Source organism: Chelonia mydas, chromosome 7 (assembly GCF_015237465.2).
Source record: "Chelonia mydas isolate rCheMyd1 chromosome 7, rCheMyd1.pri.v2, whole genome shotgun sequence".
Taxonomy (NCBI): domain Eukaryota; kingdom Metazoa; phylum Chordata; order Testudines; family Cheloniidae; genus Chelonia; species Chelonia mydas.
Genome location: NC_057853.1, coordinates 75,942,539 through 75,959,322, shown reverse-complemented (window position 1 = coordinate 75,959,322; position 16,784 = coordinate 75,942,539). Strand labels below are relative to the sequence as shown.

At 40.0% G+C, this 16,784-nt stretch overlaps 1 long non-coding RNA gene across 1 annotated transcript; it reads right to left on the bottom strand.

Annotated features, from left to right (window-relative positions):
* Nucleotides 1-526: 526 nt before the first annotated feature.
* On the bottom strand, nt 527-15,212 carry LOC122466742. Its single transcript, XR_006292504.1, has 3 exons — nt 14,846-15,212; nt 5,658-7,116; nt 527-1,856 (listed from the first exon to the last, which is right to left on the bottom strand). It is a non-coding gene; the product is annotated as an uncharacterized LOC122466742 (long non-coding RNA).
* Nucleotides 15,213-16,784: the final 1,572 nt, after the last annotated feature.

Below are 16,784 nucleotides of genomic sequence, written 5' to 3'. Positions count from 1 at the left end.
CTGGAATATACACTCAAGGGGGAAAAAAGTTCATTCTCTTCTTTCTTCTTCAATTTAAGACAATCCCTCCCTCCACAAACAAACAAAACCAAACCAAACCCTAGGTTTTGAGCAGGGGATTGGACTAGATGACCTCCTGAGGTCCCTTCCAACCCTGATATGCTATGATTCTAGGATTCTATGTTTTAAATCCATATGCCCAAAAGCCTTAGTGAAGAAGTGCCTAGGGAATAGGGGGTGTAGGGTACAAATAAACTGGAAAAGTGGAAGTTTCTAATGTGAAACAAACTTGTTATTAAAAATAAAAGCAGCCACTAGATGGCACAGAAGTCTGTTAACTACAGTCCATCGCGTGCTTCCACTGTAGCTAGTTGTCTGCAGTCACTGGCAGCATGACTGTCACAACAATTAAGAATCAAAGTCTGTTACTTGATTAATTTGCTTCCATGATTTAAGAAGTTTTACTACATCATTTACTGTTTTGCTTATTTAAATCCCATTATGCACATCCAAAGCCAGAGGTTTGCGATTCTTTATATTTGACCAAATGCATTGTCGGTATTCAGTATTATACAGTACTTTAAAATCACACTCAAATATTTAGCAACCTAATGGTATAATGGGTTATTGAAATAATGATAAAATAATGAAAACAATATTTATGTTAGCATCACTTACATTGTTTTCAGTTTCTCTCGAGTTTTTTTGTGGGAGGAATGGTTGAAGGTGAATTAAAATTATTATTTTATAAGGGGAGAAACACTATAGCAGACTTGGCTAAAATATACAACCACTTTATAAGGAATGAATATTAATATCTTAGGTGAGAATAAGTATTTCTTAGAGGGTTAAACCCATTATAAAATCAGTCAATGAAAAACATGTTATCTTAAGTGGTTAGTGTATGAGAAGTTGTGTGTGTGTGACTGTAATACATTTATAGCTAACAACATATATGAACCTTGTGATAGTGTCTCAAGAGTCAACATACAGATGAGTATAAAATAATATCTAACACACATAAAAGGGTACATTTTCCTTTAGCTTCATATCTCATAATACAATATATAAAACATATACTACTTGTATAGCATTCAGGTTACCTAAACTTTTTCCTTGTGGGAAATTGGAGACATAATTGTCCCGAAGCAGAACGACACCATATGATAAAAATCTATATCATTTAAGACCCCAACCCTGCAACTGATTCCACATTGGAGGAGCCCCGGTAACTTCAGTGGGGCTTTGTTTGGTCGGAGTCATGTGCAGAATCAGGGTTTATACTCTTAAAATGGTAGGTTTTGTGGTGTAATGCAACAATAGTCATGCTGGTGCTAAGGGCTAGAAGGAGGGTTACCCAACTGACTTAACCTAGCTTCCCAAACCCTGAAGCCTTTCATGTTGTGGATGCAGAACTGGAGTCATGAAAAGAACCCAAAGAAGAGAGGCATACATGGAGGAGATTAGCAAACTGAAAAGTGGGGCAAGAAATGTGTCCAAGGAGCAGATGAGAGGGAAATATTTGGTCCTAACTGTGGATATCCAAGTCTGAACTAGCCCACTTTGCTATTAAAAATCCATTTTTGTTTATAGCCTAAAAAATTACTAGAGGAACTGAATGAGTGTGTGTAAAACTCACATCTGCAGACTGTCCTTGTGACAACCCTGCTTGTTTACATTTTATATTTCTTTTATTTCTGCAAATAAATACAAACACAACTCCCAACCCAACGAGTTCCACATATTTCTTCAGTTTCATCCCAATAACTTCCTTGTTCTCCTCCTGTCCCCAGTTGGGTCTCTGACTTGGCCATCTCTATTTAAAATCAAGGCTCTTCCTCAGTGGGAAACACCGACTGAAAATAAAATCCACACTTTATTTTAAATTGATTTCCTAATGTCCCTGGAGAACATATTGCTAGTGCAAGAGAGAGGTAGAAATGGGTCTTTTCACTCAGAAATTTAGTGCAAAAAACTATGACTTTTAATGTATTTTAGGTCCAAAGGAAGGACTTCTATTGATTTCAAATGTCATTGGATCAGTTCTTTGTTCTGCTTACCCTGTGACATTTTCTATAAATGACATAACAATCCAAGCCCTTCCTTTTGGTAAAGGGAAATCAGAGGCCGCTGAGCTCCCTTAAGGTAGTCAGCATGAGCAAGTAATATAATTTCAGGGTCCATTTTCCCACCAACATATGCACCTAGCTCCCATTATTGTCAGGGATACATGCAGATCAGAGATGAGAGTCTATAGTTCATTGCTTTCTTTAGAGAGAGGAAAATGCTGAACAAATATTGATTTTTTCCCCTTTAGAACATTAAATATTAATGTCAACAATACATTAATGGTTTAAACTTTCATACAGAGCAGTAGTTTAAATAATTTATCTGGAAAATGAGAAGATAAATGTGTAATGTGTTAATTGCTTGACTGAGTGGAGCAGATGGCAGGATTTAGTGTTACATTGGGTGGAGGGCATGGAGAAGCATTACTGGACTTGGAGCCTTGCCCATGCTGAAGACAAGGTTACATACATGATTTCTGCTCCTTCCCATTTATAGGGCCCCAGTTTTATAATTTGTAAAACAGTTCAGATTCTAGGTAGATGAAAAACCATGTGGCCAAAATGGTTTGGTCATCTCTCCATCGCTTTCATGCTGGCAGTGAGCGAGAAAAGAAAGAAAACGTGACTAGCTCTTCAGAGGTGCCTCTAACTCTGGACAGTAATCCAGGTGGACAAGGAAAGGAGAACATATACATATAAAGAATTTTTAGGTGAGATGTAGCATAATCGCACAGCATTTCAATGATGGGATGGAAACCACTGCGAAACCACATCTTGATAATTCTTTGACTGAACTACCAGGTCTAACTGAGGATTTATTTTTAGAAAGAACAGAGAACTGTCAGCTTGTCTACAGCTTTTCAAAAGACTGCAGCCAAGTCATAATACTAATGCTATTTTCCTACAACTTAGGTGCAGATGTTTTTAATATTGGAACATTAACACTCTGCCTTTCTAATTGTAGAGGTGGAAGAGGTTACAAACCTGGTGTAATAAATCTTAGCTAAAACATTTAATTCAAAATATGTCTAGAACTACTTTCAAAACTATTTTTAAATTCCATAACATTAGCAGAGTTCTCATGTTTCCAGAAGGTTTTGCCAACCTCAGATTCCTCTCCTCTGTATTGTAACTTATATGTGGTGAATGCTCCCAAGTCCAGGATGGAACCTCTGGTCACAGACAAAAGATGTCCTCACCCCAGAATACCCAGTACCTGGGGTGCTCTCCTGGAATGTGGAAGGTCCAAGTTCAAGCCCCTCCTCCAGAACAGGGATTTGAAGCTGGATCTTCCACATCCCAGGTAAGCGCCCTAACCACCAGGCTATTAGGGGTCAGGAGTGGACAGTTCTCTTTTTCTGGTATTTCACAAAGAAGCCGGTCTCAGTTTTATTCCAGTGTTTGTTTTTTGTTTTTTTAATTTCAAAACATTTTATAGGACAGGAAAACTGTTTTCCACCAAGCTGTATTGGCCACACTTTCCTTAAGGAAATTTGTAACACTAAAACTCTGTCAATACCATTGTTTAGTTGCCTCAGTTATCATGGTGTCACTAGATCAAGTGCCTGGGGTAAACTGCCAGATAATGACAATCTCCTCCAAAGGCTAAACAGAAGTTTTTCCATAGCCAAGCTGGAACCCCTCCAGCTCCAAGCAGAAGCAAACCCAGAAGTACCGTAGAGGGTACTGTTTCCAGTGTTTCAAATAGCATAGAATCCTCTTTCCTTCCATTCCTCTTAGCTGTTGACTGCTGACCTCAAGTTCTTTAACTATAGCTAGGCTGAGGCCTAGTGACAGCTCATGTCAAGTTGTTGACAAAGGTTCAGAATCTTTCTAGAACAAGCTAGGGACTCCTTTGTCTCATCAGATAAAATACCCCTTTAAAAAGGGAAAAAGTGATGGCAAAAAATATTATTTTCAAATGAGAATTGCAACATGAGAGCCCTGCTCCAGTCACCTGCAATCCTAAAGTATTAAAGGTGGTGAAGGAAAACCCATAAATTCTTGTAGAAGGGTAAGCCACCAAGTCACACAAGAGTCACCGATTCCATAATTCATGTAAATTCAGATGACATTTAAGGTTCTAAGTGAGTAGATGGGATAGAACCTTGGAGATTTATAAAGCTGAACAGAGGGTTGCTTGGGAGACTAAAGGGTAGCAGGAACTCAGTGACAACTCTTTGTTGAGACAGAGAGCCAAAACAGAGAAATCTCAAGGAGGGTTATAATCCTCCTCAAAGAGGGCATCAGGTTCCCAAAAATGTTAAATTAAATTTTGGCATTTGCAGTGTCATGTTGAGTTTATGAAGGTGAACTCTGGCATGGCAATTTCTGTGTTCTAATCTGCTAACACAGTATACCCGCTGTTTGTATTTATACAGCAAATATCTTATTTGAGGTGTTAAACAAACCATGTGATTTAGGTTTTGTTCCTTAATATCTAGCTTTTTTGCTCTCCTCAACATGTCCATGCTAGGACTTAAAGCTATGAGCTTCTGTATAAGAAGAGAGTAAAAATATCAATTATACTGATTTAAAAAAAAGACAGATAACTAAGGAGAGATATGATAGAGGTCTATAAAATCTTGAATGGTATGGAGAAAGTGAATAGGGAAGTTCTCTTTACCCCTTCCCATAACACAAGAACTAGGGGTCACCCAATGAAATTAATAGGCTGCAGGTTTAAAACAACAAGAGGAAGTACTTCTTCACACATTGTACAGTCAACCTATGGAACTCATTGCCCAGGGATTTTGTGAAAGCCAAAAGTATAACTGGGTTCAAAAAAGAACTAGATAAGTTCATGGAGGATAGTCCATCAATGGCTGTTAGCCAAGATGATCAGGGATGTAATTCCATGTTTGGGTGTTCCTAAACCTTCAACTACCAGAAGTTGGGGCTGGATGACAGGGGATGGATCACAATAAATTGCCCTGTTCTGTTCGTTCCCTCTGAAACGTCTGACATTGGCCACTGTCAGAAGACAGGATACTGGGCTAGATGGACCATTGGTCTGACCCAGTATGGCCGTTCTTACGCTCTTATGGACTTTTTGCAACATGTGATTTGATAAAGTCAGAATAGTCCTGCTTAGCAGAGGAGGACAGAGGCTACTGACCCAATAATGAACAAAAGTAATTTGCATGAATTCATTCTCTTAGCACAGTGTGCACCTAATCCCCATCCCTGGCAGAATGAGGGACACACATAAGAAGGACAGAACCCATAATTTCTAATGCTATTTTTAAAAGAAGAAAATGTTCATTGAATATTGGGCTAGATTTTCAGCTAGGCTAAATCAGCATAGCTCCATTGTAGAGCCAGTTTACACCATCTGAGAATCCAGCCAATGGACTTTGTCCTTATTAGAACATTAAATATCAATTGTCAAAATGTTGGGCTAAACTCCAATTTCTGCAGCAACTGATCTGGGAACATGAATGTAGGCAAGAAACACTCTAAAAACACATTCAGTCAAACGACTGGGTACCTCTGAGAACGGAGTGGAACAATTAACTTAAAGACAATTAGCAGATAAAAGGAGAAGAATAAAAATATTTTTCCCCAAGCTCAAATACTCTACATTACCTTCCTTATGTAGACTTTAAAGCCTCCTCTGAGCCATATTCAAGTCTGTCTGATTAGCCATGTTTTTACCTGGTTTGTTTAGACTGAGCAACAAAAGGATTAGAGTCTTGAAATGATGAATTACTGAGGACTGTATGATTTTTCTGAATCTCTCATAACAATGTTCCACATCACATTTATACTGACGTGCTGTATTTTTGAATTTGACATGTGACAGGAATGATTTTCTCATGAAAACAACATCCTGACAATGCCTAAGATACCAGCAGTACATCTTCTGAGCATACCAGTAGATTGATGGATGAAAGAATATTGTTTAGTGATTTATTCTTCTGCATTAACAGGAAGGTTTATAGATTCTTCCCTGGCAATATTGAAAATTTACACTGACACTGACTGAATAGCGAACACGAAGACAGCAAATAGGTCAGTAACTGAGTGAATTATTCCCAAGGGTTTTCAGAAACAACTACAGGTTCTTTACTATGAATTGCTGTAAACAAATTGCTGATTGATTGGTGAACTGAATGTTTACATCTCATAGATGCACCATTTAAATAACTCTGGTTTGCAATCTTTGTCCCAAGAATCACATTGGAAGCCCCATTGATTGGGTCATGTATAACTAGACTGAACAATACACTCAAAGTACTGGAGGAACATTTCTACATTGGCAGAAAGAGCGAGGATGAACAAGATGGTCCAGTAGGTCCTTTTTCACCTCTATTACCCCATGTGCAGTGGGGAACAGTATCAAACATAAGTGAAGGAAGCACCAGCTTCACTGCATCTTTCCCTTCTGTCCCATTCTCTCTGACTGCGCAGAAGTACTCCATGGGTGCACCAAAGAGGCTGAGCTAGTGAAGAGGGCAACTCTGAACAGTATCACGCTCCTCAGCCCCAAAGGCAACGTGCCATGTAAGGCAATATAGTCTCAAAAGCCCTTTCGGAAGGGCTTCTACAAAACTGGGAGATGATATCAAAAAGCCAGTATTCAGCTTGCTCAACACTATCTTATTCTGGTGCCCATATCCACCCTGAAACGCAGCTCTCTGCCCCATGCATGCATTTCCATCTTCCTTTGTTTTCAGTGTCCTGTGCTTGTCTTCATGTTTACTTCAAGGGTCTAACAATTTATTCCATTTTTTAAAACTATGGTTTCTTTAAAGTTTCTCACAAAAAATCATTATGATATTTCTCTGTATGCGACTATGTAAATAATTTCAAATAACTATTTCAAATAGCAATTTTAAGCTCTTTTGGGGCTTAGGCACATGCATCCACAGCTTCATGAGATCCTTGCTGTAGCTTTCTGAATATTGCAGCAAATTGGTTAAAGGACTGGCAGCAGCTTCCATCCTAAACTCTTGATCTACCTTCCATGTCTGTGATGGCAAATCTCCGGAAACAAGGGAGAAATGGTGGCTGCAAAATGAATCTATTATTCCTATTCGACAATCTGAAAAATGGAAGAGAGCAAAATTAGAATCCTCTGATATACATTTTCCTTGATAAATAAAATAAGCTTAAATTCTGCTTGAAGGATTTTACTCTCCTGAGACCTGATTGTGAACATATTTGCAGCACTTTCCCCCCCTCATAGTTTTTATAAGCATGCTGCAGTAACTCACAGCTCTGTGTGCAATGTTAATGGTTACCCACATTCCATGTAACTCTATAATGTGTTTGAAACTATGGCTGCACCCATTTCACACCATACATGTAAACTGCTTGGGCTTATTAGGACATCAGAAAATGCTCTTGAGCCAGGAAATGCTTCTTATATAGAGGAGTGCTATGCAAAATGGAAGGCCTGGATAAGATCAGGCCTCAGTGCTCTCTCTTTTAGGCAGCTGGGTTATCTAGTTACTCTGAGGGCAGGTCTACACTACCGTTTATGTTGATCTAACTTACATTGCTCAGGGGTGCAAAAGACACACACACACACACTCCGAGCAATGCAAGTTACAGCGACCTAAGTGTTGTTCACACTGGCACTATGTTGGCGGGAGACGTGCCCCCTCCGACATAGCTTCCGCCTCTCATGGAAGTGAAGTAATTATGCTGACGGGACAGCACTCCCCTGTTGGCATAGAGCGTCTTCACCAGAAAGGCGGGTGTAATAATTTTCACATAGTAGGAAATGTTGCTATTTAATGAACATTTGATCAGCCAAGCAAAAAAAAAAAAAAGTGCTTCCAGAATACTTATTTAGAGAGCATTCTTTAAGCATAAAGTGTATCCTGAGAAATGATGCTAGAGAATAGGATGAATCAAGCAAATATTTCAGTTACAGGAGGGACTCAACATTACAACAAGCGCAAACAAATGTCTTTCACTTACCAGAATGCATAGACGGAAGAATTGCAACTGTAAGCCAGACTTGACTACAACACTCATTTGCTGCAGCATCATATCAGGGAACCTTTTTGTTGCAGTTTATTTTAATCCCTTCCACTGCACTGGAACTTTTCTAAGATAGTAACAAGAACAACAGTGCCCTCCAACTGTGGAGATGCACTGAAGCAGCTGAACACAAGAGAAGCACATTCCATTTATGCCTTTAACTTATGATTTACAACGTTATGCTCTGCACATGTTCAAACAGAGTCCCTGTGATAATATTGTCTAATTCCCACTACTCTGTGAATCTATTCAAACCCCAATTCCCTGCCAGCTCACTGCTGAGGGGACTCATGCTTTTATGGAAGTTTCTCCTCTTGAAAATGAATCCGTTTCAAGAACAGATGGATAATTTGAAGGGAAATATAGGTTATTTCTTTGTGCTCTGTGAAATGACAGATTGCAATTACTACTCCAAAATAATCCTTTTTGACTGAAAAACTAAATGTACACCTGTGTGTGTGAAATCAGGACAATTTTTGAAAATTCAGAATGTGAAAATTTCAATGTAAAGTTTTCACATTTTGCTCTAAATCTTTCCCACCCCTCTAGTTTAAGGGTGGGATCCATGAAGGCACTTAAACCGAGGGTTTAGGCATTGAAATCCCAGGTTTGGCTCGACTGTGATCACAACGTTCCCGCCAAACCATGTAGGTGCTTAATTCATTTGGCACCTAAATTTTCAGGGTAAGAGCTCCCTCGGCGTCTATGTTCCTCCCTCTGGGCATTCACACTGCTGCTTCCCTCTAGGTGTCTGGATGTCTCTCTCCTGCCTACATCCCAGAGTGATTCATGAACCAGGGAAAGATGTGTTCAGCCACCTAAGTCACATTTTCACAGGCCATCTACTGGATCAGGTACCGTTCAAAATCTGGGTACCATCTCCTCCCCTGGCCACTTTGAAGCAAGGTAGGTGCCTAACTCATTCCATCATGAAACTTCTCTCGGTGCCTAACCTGCCTGAGTCCAGGTGGTGGGTTCCTGTTCATGGATCACTAAACAGAGGTAGGCAATTTATTCCAGTGCTTAACTACCCCAACAGTTAGAAAGTTTTTCCTAACGTCCAACCTAAACCTCCCTTGCTGCAATATAAGCCCATTGCTTCTTGTCCTATCCTCAGAGATTAAACATTAAGTTAGATGTCCAATTGCTGCTAAACTTTTTGGTGAAAACTGAAACAAAAGTCATTTAGCACTTCTGCCACTTCCACATTTTCTGTAATTTATTTTCCCACCTCATCAAGTAGATAGATGTGGACCAGCCCTGCCCTTGGTCTTCCTCTTGCTTCTAATGTATTTGTAGAATTTTTCTTGTTACCCTTTATGTCTCAGGCTAGTTTAATCTTGTGTTGTGCCTTGACCTTTCTAATTTTGTCCCTACATACTTGTGTTATTTGTTTATATACATCTTTTGTAATTTGACCTAGTTTTCACTTTTTGTAGGACTCTTTTTTGAGTTTCAGATAATTGAAGATCTCCTGGTTAAGCCAAGGTGGTCTCTTGCCATACTTCCTATCTTTCCTACGCAGTGGGATAGTTTGCTCTTGTGCCCTTAATAGTATGTTTTTGAAAAACTCTAACTGTTTTTCCCCTTAGACTAGCTTCCCCAGGATCTTACCTACCAACTCCCTGAGTTTGCTAAAGTCTGCCTTCTTGAAATCCATTGTCTTTATTGTGCTGTATTCCCTCCTACCACTCCTTAGAACCATGAACTCTATCATTTCATAATCACTTTCACCCAAGCTGCCTTCTACTTTCAAATTCTCAACCTCTTTCTCCCTATTTGTCAAAATCAAATCTAGAACAGCCTCTCCCCTAGTAGCTTTCTCCACCTTCTGAAATAAAAAGTGGTCTCCAATACATGCCAGGAACTTATTGGATAACCTGTGCCCTGCTGTGTTATTTTCCCAATAGATGGCTGGGTAGCTGACCCATCACCATGAATTTGTTCATTGTTTATAAAAAGCCTCATCCACCTCTTCTTCATAGAATCATAGAATATCAGGGTTGGAAGGGACCTCAGGAGGTCATCTAGTCCAAACCCCTGCTCAAAGCAGGGCCAATCCCCAACTAAATCATCACAGCTAGGGCTTTGTCAAGCCGGACCTTAAAAACCTCAAAAGGAGATTCCACCACCTCCCTAGCTAACGCACTCCAGTGCTTCACCACCCTCCTAGTGAAAACCATTCTGGTTAGGCGGTCTGTGGTTGACCCCTTACTGTGACATAACCCTTGCTTTTTTTACACCTTTTATCCTCACCCAGACTTGCAACAAGTCTGTCTCCTATTTCCATCTCAACCTCAGTCCAAGTGTAGATATTTTTGATATATAAGGCAACACCTCCTCCTTTTTTCCCCTGCCTGTCCTTCCTGAGCAATCTATACTCTATTATATCAATATTCCAGTCATGTACACAGTTATATTATACACACTTCTCCCCCAGAAAGTAGTAGACACCTTTCCCTAGATAGAAACACCAGTACATTTTTTGAGGGATTATCCTGGAAAACAACTTTGTTCTACATGTCTAAAATAATCAAATACAGCTATAGGGCATTTGCCAGACTGCTAGTGTTTATGCCAGAGATAACTACAAAATTAACAATGTTGCAATCTGATCTGTATTAATTCTGGGACAGAAAAGCACTTTAAGCTTGGCTCAAAAGAGCTGAGTCTCACACTCAAATGTAATAATTATTCTTGCTCCTATGCAAACAGGAGTAAGCACTTTTTTAATTTTGGGGGAAAAAAAATAAGCAGCTTTCATGAGCTACAGTCTGAATACTTCAAAAGCCAAACCCTTAAACCCTGCAGATTGTTTAAGGATGAATGCTCGTTACCTCCAACACACGTATATTGACATGCATTCCCTAGTGTCATGTGCTCAATTTCAAAAACACCATTATAAAGTCACAAGGTGCGTGCACTTGAGTGTGACTGTACAAATCACCAAGAAATTACACATTCATCTTTGTGAAAACATGGCTTTGGAACTTCACATTTTGTTCCTTCCTGCTCATCATAAACTTACTAAAGAGACGGACTTCTCAATATTTTTTCCAGACAAAACAATGAAGCAAATTTATGGTGACTGTTGGTTGATGGCATAGCATTCAGGAAGCTTTCCAGCAGCCATGTAGGGATGCATGAAAGTCAACCTGCCAGGCTGTTCATCAAACTTCTGGGAATACGGGGCTAAGTTCAGCTCTGGCGCTTATCAGGAATGCTTGCTAATAATGGGCAAATCTAAAAATGCATCCACTGAATAGCAGGAATACTGGTCCTAGTTGCTATCCAGGAATTTCTGAATATGAATCCAAAAGCTATTCAACGAATGGATATTTGCTTCACCCATACAGCAGAGACAAGTTAGGAGTGCTAATCAACTCCACTAACTCTACCAGCAAATCACCCTTTGGGCTGATGGTTGGGGTCAGCATCAATCCTCACCTTGAACAAGCAGGGTAATGCTGAGCAGATTCCTAGGGCAGGCAATTCTCTTTTCCTTGCCCTCTACAGGAAGGAGCAGAAAATCCCCCTGACCACCACAAACCTGGGCCTGTGTGAGGATGAGGAGAAAATTTGCTGGCTTCCACCGGGAACAAATGCCAGCCCCTTCCCCTCCACAGGACTGAGAAGGTTTCAATTAGGCCAGGCAGGAGAGAGCTTGGGACTTTCTTATGAGTAGAGAGAGTCTGTTTTTCCTGCATATGAAGGCTGAGGGCTCCATGCTGCTGCTCTATCTCCTTTTCTTGCAAAAGGGCATGAGCTGGGGTGTACAGCAGTCACACCGGGCTGACATACAGGTGAAGGGTTGATAGTCTGGCCTGCCGAAAGGTGCTACAGTTCTTTAAAGCAACACCTTCCAAGCTCGATGCTTGTGGCAGGAGGGCCTCTCAGCTGGAGGGGACAATTGAGAAGGGAACATATGACAGAAGAAAGGAAACTGGCTGCAGGGAGTTGGCAGCCCTGGTCAGCAGAGGATCTTTCTTGTGGGTTTGGAGGGAGGTACAGGGGCCTGAGAACTGCAGCCTTCCTACAAGAAAGAGGAAGAACAGCAAGGAGGCTTCCCTGAGGAGAAGAGAATCCCAGGCTGTTCATGCTGGCTCCTGTAATGGCCAGTCAGCCCTCTCTTGAGACAGCTCTGACTCAGAGTATATGTGGCTTGTCCTGCATAGCTACCACAATTGGGCAGCACACATGTAGAGTATGTGAAACACCACCACACAGTATATGCAGTATCACCCATTACAAGAAGTTAAAACAGGCTAAAATCTTATGGTCTTTAAAACTATGTGGCAAAACTTCTCTATAATGGAGTTTAAGGCACTGCATTAGCTTCATTGCTTTACCTGTTAGGACAAAGTCATCTGAGTGATGCAGCCTCCTTACCTTTTCTGAACTTGATCATGAATAAATTTGGCTGTGCAAGTGAATCTACTTTTTAGTCTAATTACACTTATAGTATGATGAAAATGTGTCTATTTTCTGATTGGTGTGATATGTAACTAAATGTGCATGCAAATTATTTCATAAATAACCCTGTCCCCAAAATGGTCTTCTGCCCCACCCCCCCCCCCCCCTTTTTTTTTTTTTTTTTTTTTTTTTTTTTAGGGGGGGGAGGGCTTCCAGGGAAAAAAACCAAAACAAAAAACAAACTAAAAACTATGTTTATATTCCCTGTTTTGTTTGTTTGTTGATTTTGTTCCTCTAAAATTTTGCATCAAGTTTTATTACTTTACATTGTTTATACTTTCCCTGATTATTTTGGCATCCAGGATTCACTGATTTTTTTTCAACCCATAGCTGGTTCTAAAATTTATCCAAACCCTCCAGCCCTAAAGCAGCCTAATCAAATCAAATACCTAAACAACTTGTCCCAATACTACTTTTTCTGTTTATCACAACTAATTTGATGGTACCAGGAGGTTAATTTCTGCCCTATCTGTGAAATATCACAGCTGTTTGCAGTTAGATCGCAAAATGCTACAAGGAGTCTTTGTAAATTTGAGAAAACTCTAGTTTCCCTGCAAACAAGTGATAAATTTACACTTTCAGGCACCTTTGTATTTGAAGTTGAAAGTTCAGGGATTAACAAACTGCTTCAATAAACTCCTCCCAGTACTAGATTCATCTACATTAAAAAGACTATTTGTTTGAGTCTCTGAATTACAGCTCTTAGAACAAGACCACCTGAGGATAATGATCAGCTGACTTAATTTTTAATCAGCATTTAACAGCCTTTTTATTCTTCTAAATTAAGCCCATTTTCATTAGTTTAATGACAGAACACCTCTGAAAAGTGAAAAGGTCATTGAACCTTTGGAAGTACATGTATGCCAAGACTTCAGCTAAAGCTAGCAGGCCTTTTTTACTGCTTGTCAAGGGATTTATTAAATATAAATATGAACAATTGCTCATTTCTGTAGTCAAATGGAATAGACTATAAAAGGTCTATCATCTCATCAATATGTGTCAACTTACATGTGAGACTCCCGTAAGTACAGTATTCTGAGTATACTTTGGAGGTACAGTATAAGAATCTCTTCACACAGGACCCAATATGCAAGGTGCTGAGAACCCATTGACTTCAATAGATTTGGGGAGTACCCTACATCTCACAGGACTGGGTCTATGGTGCATATTATCATGGTAATAGAAGAACTAAACCTTCCTTGTCAAATGAAGGGCTGAAGGATTTGGCTCATAGGTAGTACTATGAGAGATTTCAGTGTTCGTTTCTGATATGTGTTGGTCACTATTCCAATATCTAATTATGGTACTGTAAACACTCCCACAGTATATTATGTATCCCACACATTGAAGTGGACCATGCTATTGATTTTTAATGTCTTTTTAATCCATTTTCACCAATTTAGTTTTTAAAACTGTGTTAGTCTGGTAGCTTGTAGAACAGATTTTAGACTAAAAGGATGATTTATACACCTTCCAGGTGTTTTTATAATGGAATATAATATGAACAAATAGATTTTTCAAGCCTTGATGGTAGCTCTATTTGGAGAAAAGGAATCTTACCTTCAGGAGGGAGGGAACCAATACCTTCAGAATTTCAGCTATTTTTTGTCCAGCTTTCACACAGTTGTAAAGATAAGCATCAAAACATGGATAGATTGTAAACGAATGCAGTGTTATCTTCCTAAGTCTGCAATCCCAGTGCCTCTGTTGCTGCTCATAGTTTTGCAAACAGAGTGAAATTAATGAGACTCTCTAGACAATTTCACTGACGCCCAGGGTGTTCTGACTAACAGTAGTGCAAGTGACCAACTTCATGTGGCTGCTCCCCGGAAAGAACAGCGGTGTACTCTGTGATGTGGCACCTACTTCCTTTTCCTACATGTCTCTGGGTGGGGTCCACTGACTCCTCCACAGAGCAGGGGGGTGATATCCAAGGATTTCTGCTGAGTGTCCCAATCCAAACTTGTGACCCTCACTGTGGTCCTGTTTTTTTCATTATTAACCTAAAGGAATGAGTTGTTTTATGGGTTCTGTAGCCCTCTCCTCTCATGTGAGACAGCAGGCCTGTAGCTCTGAGTGGGCTGTGGAGTCAAATAGGTTTGTGCAGCTGCTGCTGCTGCTGTTTGGGGAAGCTATGAGGAGAAGCAAAGACAGACACCAGGACTTTTTCACAGGGGGAAGAAAACCGTGAGCAGTTGCCATTTTCACCATGTTAAAGCACAAGCACATTGTAGAAGGGCAAATTCACCCTTTTCTAGAGTCTTGTTTAACTGGTAATTCAAATAACAGAACACAAACCCAAGCCTTACCCTATGTTTTCTCTGCAGACATAATTGCTCCCAGAGCTTCCTGTTGGACTGTCCCCTCACTGTCCTTAGCTATTTCTAAGCAGAGTGTAATACTATGCCCCAGCCCCGCCCCTCACAATCTTGTGAAGCTGACACTCTGCATTCACCTGCCATAGTGAGTCAGCAGAATTTACTCAGCAGCTGTGTGCAGGGTATAACTCCCGCTAAGACGGTGAGCAAATAGAAGAGTGTTACATCCCCCTGGAGGGACAGAACTTGCCACCCAGTTACAAGACTTAAAAAAAGCAGGCTGAAATTAGGGGCAGAGTAACCAGAAACCACCCCACAAGCCTTTTACCACCAGCAGGCCCAGGGAGTGGGGCGGGAGGGTGTACAGTAGCAGAGATCACTCACAGCAGCGGAGGAAAAGCAGAATAGCAAATAGGAGACAGAACAGAAAGATTCTTTTCCCTTCAGCAGCTAGAAGAAAAGGTAGCTTCAACTACATAGCCCTAGACAGAGAGGAAATACGTACTTCCAGGCAGGACCCAGGGGCAGCACCCTCTCTCCCTTTTCTCACCAGCTGGAGGTGGTTGTGGGACTAGAGTTCTCATCAGGATGCTAGCCTGGCCTTCACTGATCAGAGTGGGCTCATCCTCTATACTTATGTCTGGCTAATATGTATGAGTCCTCCAGCTAAGGCATTGGTAACTATCACTTTACACTGCTCTATAGTGTGTTCATCAAGTATTAAGAGCCCAATATTGAGGAGATGATGAGCACCTCCTGCTCCCATGGACCTCATTGCAAGTTGAGGGTAATAAGCACCTGCCAAGACTGAGTTCTAACTATTCTTAGACATGTATCCACTTCCCCTTGTATTCAACAGCATTGAACACTCATATCAAAAGAATAGCGTTTGACCCATGTTCACAAATTCCATTTAACCAGAGCAGTTCTTTGGACTTCAGTTGTTTCTCTGAGTCTCTTGTGTGTATCTACATATGCAAAGTGAGCTTATAAATCCTCCCTAATTTACATACCATGCCAAATGAAAAATTCTCTATTTTATTGGCAGTAGCATGTACTTTATTTTCCTATCAAATCACTATAATGATGTGGCTAAAATGCATCCTTATGCACAAATCACTTCTATGAAAAATAAGTGCCCTGAACAATGAGGATTTTTGAACATAGATTTGTGAAATCAAAATGAGTTTGATTTTTCTTTCAAAATTGCTTTAAAACGTCCTCACAGCGAGAAGGAAAAAAGACCTGGGCTAAGCCTAATAAGGCAGATATTCTTTTTCAAGCACAGGGGAAAGTCACAACTATATACCTACGTGTGTCAAGATTACTGGAAATATGCTATATTGTTAGCTGTTACCGAAACTGGTAGTTATCCTGAATGAATCAAGGAATTAGCTTATTTTTGTCCAATAAAACCAGTTTTTTATTATAAAAATATCAACTAGAAAACTTCCCCTTTTTACATTCTCAGAGGACTCATTGACAGCAGTTCTCTTTCCAGTCCGAACAATATAGCCCTATTGAGATATGCTAAAAAAAATAAGGGGAAAGGGGAGGTTTCACTATTTAGCATTAGCAACACTGATTTATAAGTTGAAAGTCTTAAGATTTTACTATTTAAAATATGTTAGCCTTCATCTATTTTGGAAGAGGCTGCCATCTATTTCCACCCCATAAATCACAACAAAATGATTAAATATATTATACATAGCAATTAACGTAGGACTTTGATCTTTTCCAGAATTTATTCACGAACTGCCATAGCATGAAGATAACACACAGTTGACTGCTTCCAAATAGGAAAAACTCCCAGAAATAAAGAACTTCTGGTTTAAATTAAAACAAGGACTAGGTTTCCAAGGGCATGTGATCATTAATTTATAAAGGCCCTGACGTACTTATCAGGTGACATTAATGGAATCACTGACCT